We start from the raw sequence: 9,299 nt of genomic DNA on the forward strand, positions 1-9,299 counted from the left end.
ATACAGGCTGTCTGGTCACTGATTCATTCACCCATTCAACCAATACTCATGAAGAACACACCCTGTGTCAGGCAGGCTCTATGCACATGAGATACAACATGTATCCCAGGTTATATTCTCAGGGGATATAACAGAGATCAAAAGAGAAAAATTCTGGTTTCATGGAACTTAATTCTAGTAAAGTCTGAGAAGCATAGGAGTATGCTTTGGGTAATAAGACATTGATTTCTTTCCTGGCTACCAGGCATGTCTTCTAGCCTCCCCAGTTCCACCAAAGAATTACCCTTCCTTTGGGATACAATCTGCTAGGACTGTTACTCAGTGTGGCCAGCCCTCCCTCACCAAGCCAAGCCAAACATTTCTATTCTAGGATCTAAATCTTCAGAAAAGTAACAAAAAGACCAAAACTGGTTGGAACTCATTCATTCCAGGGATGGCTCTGAGACAAAACTGTTGAAAAGCTCTTGCTACCCAGATCTCCAAATCTGCCCTGCTTTCTACCCATTTATGAGCCTTGTTCTGTAGGCATCTTGTTGTTCTGTGAGCCATCTGATATCTTGCTAATAAATTCCTGTGTTGACTTAGGCAGAGGATGGTTCTGATGCTTGTGGTTGAAGAACTCTAATTACAAGCCTGGAGTTCAAGAGGTCTCTGGGCCCAGAGGTGAGACAGGTAGGAATAAACAGTAATGATGTCCCCCAGTAATCTCCATTAACTTCGTCTCTGGTTTCTCGATATGGGTAACTCAGGCTTCTTCAATTTTATTTAAAGTGTTAAACAAAAACAGTTTCAAGCCTCCTTCTTCAAATTAGATTACTGTACTAAGATTACTTGGGTAAAGAATCTGCCTGCAATGCAGGAGACACGGGAGACGTGGGTTCGATCCCTGGGTCAGGAAGATCTCCTGGAGGAGTGCAAGGCAACCCACTCCAGTATTCTTTCCCAGAGAATCCCATGGACAGAGAAAGCTGACAGGCTACAGTACTCAGGGTTGCAAAAAGTCAAATATGACTGAAGCAACTGAGCACACATGCACCTTAGAAGAAAGTCTACAGAGGATGAGATGTTTGGATAGTATCACAACTCAATGTCCATGAGTTTGAGCAAACTCCAGAAGACAGTGAAGGACAGGGAAGCCTAGCACACTGCAGTCCATGGGGCCACAAAGAGTCAGCTGTGACTTAGTGACTAAACAACAACAAAGACCTTTCTGCATAGAAATCCTGAAGAGACCACTGGAAATAGTTTGTAAAGCAAAGATTGAGACCCAAGACACCAGTGAATAGAACTGTAATAAAGACACACGACTATTTAGAAGTCCAACTGGCAGGATTAAGCTTGAGCTCAGGACCAGACCAGCAGCACCTGCCTGAGGAAAGAGAAATTCCAGGCCCTGTCCCAGACTCCCTGAATCCAATCTCTGGGGTGGACACCAGGAATTATCATTTTTGTATAAATTGATTCTGGGGCTCATGAAGATCTGATAACCATTTGTTCAGTGCTGGGCTAGAGCCCCTAAGAGTAGTGTTTGTCAAACTTTAACATGCAGACATGTGATCCTGCTAAAATCAGATTCTGATTCAGGAGGTTTGATGGGGGGAGCCTGAGATTCTGCACTTTTAACAAGCAGGCAGATGATGCCTTATGGGTCATAGTCTGGGTGGGGCAAAGCCTGAAGCTGGGAGGCAGAAGGCACAGACCCAGGGAAGTAGCTGAGAAGTAGACAGAGCCTGACAGCTCACTCCGTGGTGAACCGACAGAAGGAACTCATAGAACCTGCAAAACCAACAACTAGATTCTTCTTCTTCTTTTTTTTAATGTTTCAGTCTTTTCTAAAGGTTGGAAATTAAAGTTACAACATATGAGAGAGAATTTTAAACAGCCATTAATAGCATTTTTCCTGGAAAACATTCAAGAAATTAAATGTTTCATAGGAGGAAATGTTTTTGGTGGGGGCTGTGCAGAACCTAATTTTGTTCCCTTGATTTTATATCTGCCTTCCTTTTAGAGACACACCCCCCTCATCAAACCCCCTCCTCTGGAGTGTGCACCCCTTCCTGGTGTTTAAGAAATACCATTTTCCACCTCTAGGGCCTGGTCTGTCACACAAGGATCTCCACAACCCACCCAACTCCCCAGGAGTTCTTTAAGCCAAGGCTTAGTTATTCCATGCAGAATGGCTCAGCAAAATCATCTAAGAGGCACATGGGCCCTCCAGGCCCTTCAGAGTCTGATAAGCTGTGGGGGATGTGGAGATCCCATTGTTGTTGGTGGTGTTAGTCGCTAAATCATGACTGACTTTTGTGACCCCGTGGAACTGTAGCCCTCCAGGCTCCTTTGTCTATAGGATTTCCCAGGCAAGAATACTGGAGTGGGTTGCCATTCCTTTCTCCAGGGGATCTTCCTGACCCAGGGGTTGAACCCATGTCTCCTGCTTTTGCAGGCAGATTCTTTGCTACTGAGCCACCTATGAAGCCCAGGGATGCCATTCTTGATCCAATTTTGGGTCTCTCTCCAATGTGAATTGAAAATGGACCTCTTTATTCTTCAAATAGACAAAGAAGAATGAACAAGCAGTCCGGCAACTGGATTTTTAACCACTGTGATGCTGCCATTCTTCTGGCTTAACCCAAGGAGCCCCTACAGCAGCTAGGAGACTCAGTCCATTAATTCAGTCCTTAAGTAGGTACTTTGTCTGACCCTTTCTCTCTGGTTCCTTGTCCAGCATTACAAGATGAAATAAAAACAAAGTCGTGACTCCAAAGTTCAATCTGATGTAATTGGGTGCTTTGTTCTTAATTACAGTGTGAAGTACTCCTTTTGCAGGCCATTGCATTTGTGTAGATAAGTTTCGTGTTTACCATTCTAATAAAAACTACTTCTCATTATGATAATAAAAGTGCCACAAAGCTGACCTAGACAGTTTCCAAATGATGGGTGAGACAGAATCAAATTATTCTGAAGAGCTTGTGAATATTTACTTACTAGACATGATTCTTCCCTTTCTGTTCATTGATTCACTCAACGGTAATCATGGCCCAGGTATTATGTTGAGCACTGACATTTTTCATAAGGATTATGTGGTCCCAAAGGCCAAGAAGCTCAGAAACTCAGCCTCTGTGTATTGTCTGATGAACCTCACAGGATCCACTGCATTGCTGGATTTATTTATTAAATGGAAAACTATGTGCAAATCCTTGTTCCGTGTCCTCTGGAGGAAACCCAGAAATGAAGGTAGAGTTCCAAATGGTAGGGAATAAACAACAGGTGGTCTGGGCTTTGTTCAAAATGTGAGTCACACCAAAAATTAGTGTGGGTTTTTTTTTTTTTTTTTAAGAGTCATTTCCACTCCAGATCTGAATGTATGCTACTCAGCACAAAGTGAGTATTTAATAGCCACCATAATAGCTGTCTATTAAGGCAAAGCTCTATTGAACTGATATTTTTTTAAGTGTGAGCCGCACTTGCAAGGTTGAGCTGGGAATGGAACCTCTTTCAAAGTCTTTTATCCCCTACAGACAGAAGTCCGTCAAATCAAAAGTTTGAAAACCTCTGGTTTATGTTAGAATCATGTCTCAAATAGCAATATCAAGACAGATAAATGATATTAACATCACTTGAAGGTATGTGTTAAGCACCCAGACACAAATTCTTTGTGACAGGGCTATGCTGGAAATGATTAGAGAGAGAATGTGAGACCATAGGAAGAAGAAGTGCAGAATCAGGACAAGCAGAGGAAGCAGGACCATCAAGGAAAGGGCAGAAGGGAAGGATGTGTTGACACAAGCTCCAGGTAAGAAGGTACAAAAGCTCATCACCAGCACCTTCAGAACCTGAAGAAGATAATAAAAGCATCGCAAGGAACGTCACCTTATTGGAGAGGCCTGCCCTGACCTATGTACCTAAAATAAATATTCTCATCTCTACACATCATTTTCCATGGATCGATACTGCTGTATTTTTCCCCATGATGCTTTTTACTACATGATGTTATTTTACATGCTATGAATATATATTTGTTTATCTTCTGTTTTCAGTTACAACATAAGCCCCATGATGTCAGGAACCTGGTCTTTTTCACTATTGTATCTCTAAACCTAGAGCAGTGCCTGTCAATGGCAAGCACTCAACAAAATATGTATTAAATGAACTAAATGAACGAAACCAGTAAAGGGATTTGAGGAGAGGAAAAGGCTAGTACAAGTTTAATATTATAGATGCAATGAATAAGGATGGGGAAGAAAGAGAGAAAATAAAAGTAGAATATTTTATCAAATTTCTCGAGATTAAAAAGATAGAGGAGATCCTAAACTCACTCTGAATCCAATCTAAGCAGCCTAGAAGCACTGTAAAACATTTGTGAGCGATCCCATGGACTGTAGTCTGCCAGACTCCTCTGTCCGTGGAATTCTCCAGGCAAGGATACTGGAGTGGAGAATACTGGAGTGGGTAGCCGTTCCCTTCTCCAGGGGATCTTCCTGACCCAGGGATTGAACTTGGGTCTCCTGCTTTGCAGGCAGAGACTTTACTGTCTGAGCCACCAGGGAAGCCCACTTTAGAATAGAAGCATCAAATAATTCTCAAGGAGAAAAACCAAGCCCTTGATTCTGGGTAAAACGGCTCATAGACTTCAAAGACCCTCCAACCCCACCCATTCCAGCAACTTGACTTGCCCCAGAGGTGCATCAGATCCTCCAGGGAAGTCACGGTAGAGGGGGCATTGAGTGTCACTTGGAGGACTGCCCTGGTGGTCCAGTGGTTAAGAATCCACCTGCCAAAGCAGGGCACATGGGTGTGATCCCTGTTCCAGGAAGATTTCACATGTTACAGGGCAACTAAGCCCATGTTCCACAACTAATTAGCCTGTGCACCCTAGAGCCTGTGCTCTGCAACAAGAGAAGCCACCACAATGAGAAGCTCGGACACCACAACTAGGGAGGAGCCCCTGCACAGCAATAAAGACCCAGTGTAGCCCCCACCGCCCCCCAAAATGTCACTTCAGAGCTGTTCAAGAAAAGAGGCAAGCAGAGTTAATAAGGGCGAAATGCTCTATAAATTTAGCGACTAATCAGAAAAGAGAACTTGATTAATCATCCCTCCTACCGCCCCCTGGTCCCTGCGGACAGTGTCTCATTGTTGGGATTATGTTTACTCAAGAAAAGACAAAGCCTCAGCTGTGAGTCTGTGGTTGTGCACGCCTAGTACTTATTTTACCAAATGTCTTGGTGCCGGCAGGAGTGATGCGGTAGGGACCAGTTTAGGCAAAGGATAAAGGAGCATCTTGTAACTCCACCAAGAAGAAAATGCATCCCCAAACACCTTCTCCATCAGAATCCTGCATTCATTTGTCCTTGCCTTGTGTGTACTGACTGCCAGCCCTTAATCATTCTCAGATCAAAAGGATATACACACAGCAGAATGTTTCTTTCCTGAAAACAAAATTCAAACACAAGTTGATTTGGAAATAGGGGTTATCTCTGAAGAGTGAAGGGGAAAGTGAGGGACACTTTATTATTTTATGAAAACAATAACATGATGAAATTTGTTGCTTGTTTCCTTGCTTTATTTGTTCTACTTAATATTTTTGAAACTATAATTTTATTTTTTAAAAGTGATGCATTTGAGTACTTATTTTACTTTCTTTTTTTTCCATTTGACATTTTGAGTGTACATATTTTTTTAAGTAAATCAGATTATAGGAGAGGATTGTGTTAATAAAGGTGATGGCCATTAGATTTAAAACTATTTGAAAATATAACTACTAGCACATTCCACACCAGTCAGAATGGTCATCACCAAAAGTCTACAAATAAGGAATTCTCTGGTGGTCTCCTGGTTAGGACTCAACACTTTCACTTCTGGGGCCGGGCACAATCCCCCATCCCAGAGCCTATAAACAATAAATGCTAAAGTGGATGTGTGTGGAGAAAAGGGAACCCTCCTACAATATTGGTAGAAATGTGAATTGATATAACCAGTATGGGGAAACAGTATGGAGGTTCCCTATAAAACTAAAAATAGAATTACCACATGATCCTGCAATCCCACTCTTGGACATCTATCCACCTATTAAAGGAAACTTTAATTGGAAAAGATACATGCACACTACTGTTCATAGCAGCACTAGTCACAGAAGCCAAGACACAGAAGCAAACTGAATGTCCACTGACGAATGGATAAAGAAGATATTGTATATACAATGTATACAATGGAATACTATTTGGCCATAAAAAAGAGCGAAATAATGCCATTTGCAGCAGGCTACAGTCCATGAGGTTGCAAAGAGTCAGATACAACTGAGCACACACACGATTTTTCTACCATTATTTATCCATTCTTCTATTGATGGACTTCTGGATTGTTTCCAGCTTTTGAAAGTGAAAGTCGCTCAGTCGTGTCTGACTCTTTGCAACCCCACGGACTATACAGTCCCTGGAATTCTCCAGGCCAGAATACTGGAGTGGGTATTCCTTTAATTTATTTAAAAATAAAATTATAGTTTCAAAAATATTAAGAAGACTTTCCTTTCTCCAGGGCATCTTCCCAACCCAAGGACTGAACCCAGGTCTCCCACGTTGCAGGTGGATTCTTTACCAGCTGAGCCACAAGGGAAGCCCATTGTCAACAATAGTTGCACAATTCTTTTTCTTGGCCTTGTTTCGAAGCTTGTGGCATCTTAATTCCCTGACCAGGAATTGAACCCAGGTCCTTGGCAGTGAAAGTACCAAGTCTTAACCACTGGACCACCAGAGAATTCCCTTCCAGCTTTTAGTTCTTATGAATAAAACTGCTATGAATATTATTTTTCAAGTCTTTTTTTAAAAGTGCTCTTTTTTTTCTTGGGTGTATACTTAAGAGTGGGATTCCTGGTTCATAGAGTTGATACATATTTAGAGTTGACAGATATTGCCAAACTGTTTTCTAAAATGGTTACGTTGGCTTACACTCCCACTAGCAATGCAGGAGAGTTCCAGTTGCTCCACATCCTCGCCAACTCTTTGTCATTCAGGTAGGTGTGTAGTGGTATCTTATTGTGGTTTTAATTTGCATCTCCCTGTTAAGAATGACAAATGGCTTTTCACATCCTTGTTAGCCATTTGGATATCTTTTTTGTAAAGTGCCTTTTAAAATCTTCCACTTATGTTTTTTAATTAAGTGGTTTGTCTTTTTCTGGTTGAATTATAGAAGCTCTTAACACATACTTATTAGGATTCCTTTGACAAATACATGTAATTTGAGAATAAATTCTCATAGCCTGTCTTCTCTTTTCACTCTCTTAATTGTGTCTTGTAACACCAAGTCCTTTTCAGGAATTAGGTAATAAATATATTTTATATAACACAAAAAAAGGAGAGAGCTTATCTTATTAGGTTATCAACATGTACAGTGTAATATAATTTATGTTAATAACACCAAATTAAATCTATTTCAAATAGCCATTTTACTCACTCAAACATACACTTCAGTATTCATCCCAATTTAATTATGTGCAAGGAAACACACATGCCTGAGATACTTCTTGCCCTCAAGGAACTCTATGAGACTGACAGGAGATAAGTTGCAATAATGTAATAAGAGAAATGAGAATAGATACATGTACATTTCCATGAGATCAGGCTGGAGTGAATGAATGAACTACTAGGGAGATCAGTAGGAAGAACATTAAATCAGTATCACCCAGGGACATTGCCCAGACCCTTTAATGAAATGGAAGGAGGCAAACTTTCCAGAAGGGGCATGGAAGGCATGGAGGGCTCAAGTGTGAATATTCTGCTCTGTCTAAAGCACTGATTTCCAATATGTGGTTTTCAGACCATCTGTATCAGATTGACCTGTAGTACTTGTGAAAATTGCAGGTAACTTACTAACTTTTCTCCTAGAACTTTGTAACTCAAATCTTCGGAAGTAGGGGTTTATAACCTGCATTTTAAACACACCCCTTTAGTGGTTATGGTCTTTTTTACACCCTTATGTTTGAAAACTATTGATGTAGGGGAGGAGAAGGCAATGGCACCCCACTCCAGCACTCTTGCCTGGAAAATCCCATGGATGGAGGAGCCTGGTAGGCTGCAGTCCATGGGGTTGCTAAAAGTCGGATACAAATGAGCAACTTCACTTTCACTTTTCACTTTCACTCATTGGAGAAGGAAATGGCAACCCACTCCAGTGTTCTTGCCTGGAGAATCCCAGGGAAGGGGGAGCCTGATGGGCTGCCGTCTATAGTGGAACCAATAGGATACAAGAAATGGTGCCTAATACTAGTTAAGAAGAGCCTTTCCTGGAATTTCATGCTGAAGAGTTTGGATTAGACCAAGTGGACCATACAAGGACATTAAAGGGGTTTTTAAAGAGAAGAAATTTTAAAAATTAAGTTGAGTAATCTTGATAAATTTACTTCTTTTTACTTCAAGAAGTAGAAAATCATCATCAAGGAGATCTGTATGATCTTTCTGATAGTATTTGAATCGTGCCTTGATTAAAAGTCAAAGGAGAAAGTCACTTTCATATTTCTTATTCTAGATCAAGGATCAACAAACTTATTCTGTAAAGGGCCAGATAGTAAACACTTTATGCTTTGCAGGCTACACATTCTCTGTTATACCTACTGAACCATGCTCTAAACATGAACGCAACCAACCAGTCATAGAAAATAAATGTAAATGAATGGGCGTGACTGAGTTCCCACAAAACATCCTTTACAAAATCAGGCAAGCCAGAATTGGCCCATGGGAATTAGTAGTTTGTTTTCTTCAGTTCTATAGCTTCCCTTAGTCTAGTTAAAGGCTTAACTTCAAGTTTAACTCACAGCTATCTTCTCCCCTAAAATCATATGCAGCATCTGCCATTTTAGGTAAATATAAATCTGAAACAAATTATGAAGAAAAAAATTAGTAAAAGCTAGATTGTCATATATTTTTAGAAGAAAACGCACAATCAGATGAAAATGTAATGAGAAATAAAGGTGAAAAGCAGGGAGACTGTTTTAGTATACATATTTTAAAATTGAGACTTCACCACCAAATATAATGCACGAAAGTTGATCCCAAAATTAAAAAAACAGCTTTAAAGAATATATATGGGACATTTGGGGAAGTTTGAATATGATCTACATATAGTGTGCATACTCAGTCATGTCTGACTCTTTGCAACCCCATGGACTGTAGCCCGCCAGGCTCCTCTGTCCATGGAATTTTCCAGGCAAGAGTGAGTTTCCATCTCCTCCTCCAGGGAATCTTCCTGACCCAGGAATTGAACCTGGGTCTCTGGCATTGCAGGCAGATTCTTTACCACTACTCCAC

At 40.9% G+C, this 9,299-nt stretch overlaps 1 non-coding gene across 1 annotated transcript; it reads right to left on the bottom strand.

The window, feature by feature from the left end:
- Nucleotides 1-6,680: 6,680 nt before the first annotated feature.
- TRNAE-UUC (transfer RNA glutamic acid (anticodon UUC)) lies at nt 6,681-6,753 on the bottom strand. Its single transcript has one exon. It is a non-coding gene; the product is annotated as a tRNA-Glu (tRNA).
- Between the last annotated feature and the right edge of the window lie 2,546 nt (nt 6,754-9,299).

The sequence above is a fragment of the Bos mutus genome, chromosome 6 (assembly GCF_027580195.1).
Source record: "Bos mutus isolate GX-2022 chromosome 6, NWIPB_WYAK_1.1, whole genome shotgun sequence".
Lineage (NCBI taxonomy): Eukaryota > Metazoa > Chordata > Mammalia > Artiodactyla > Bovidae > Bos > Bos mutus.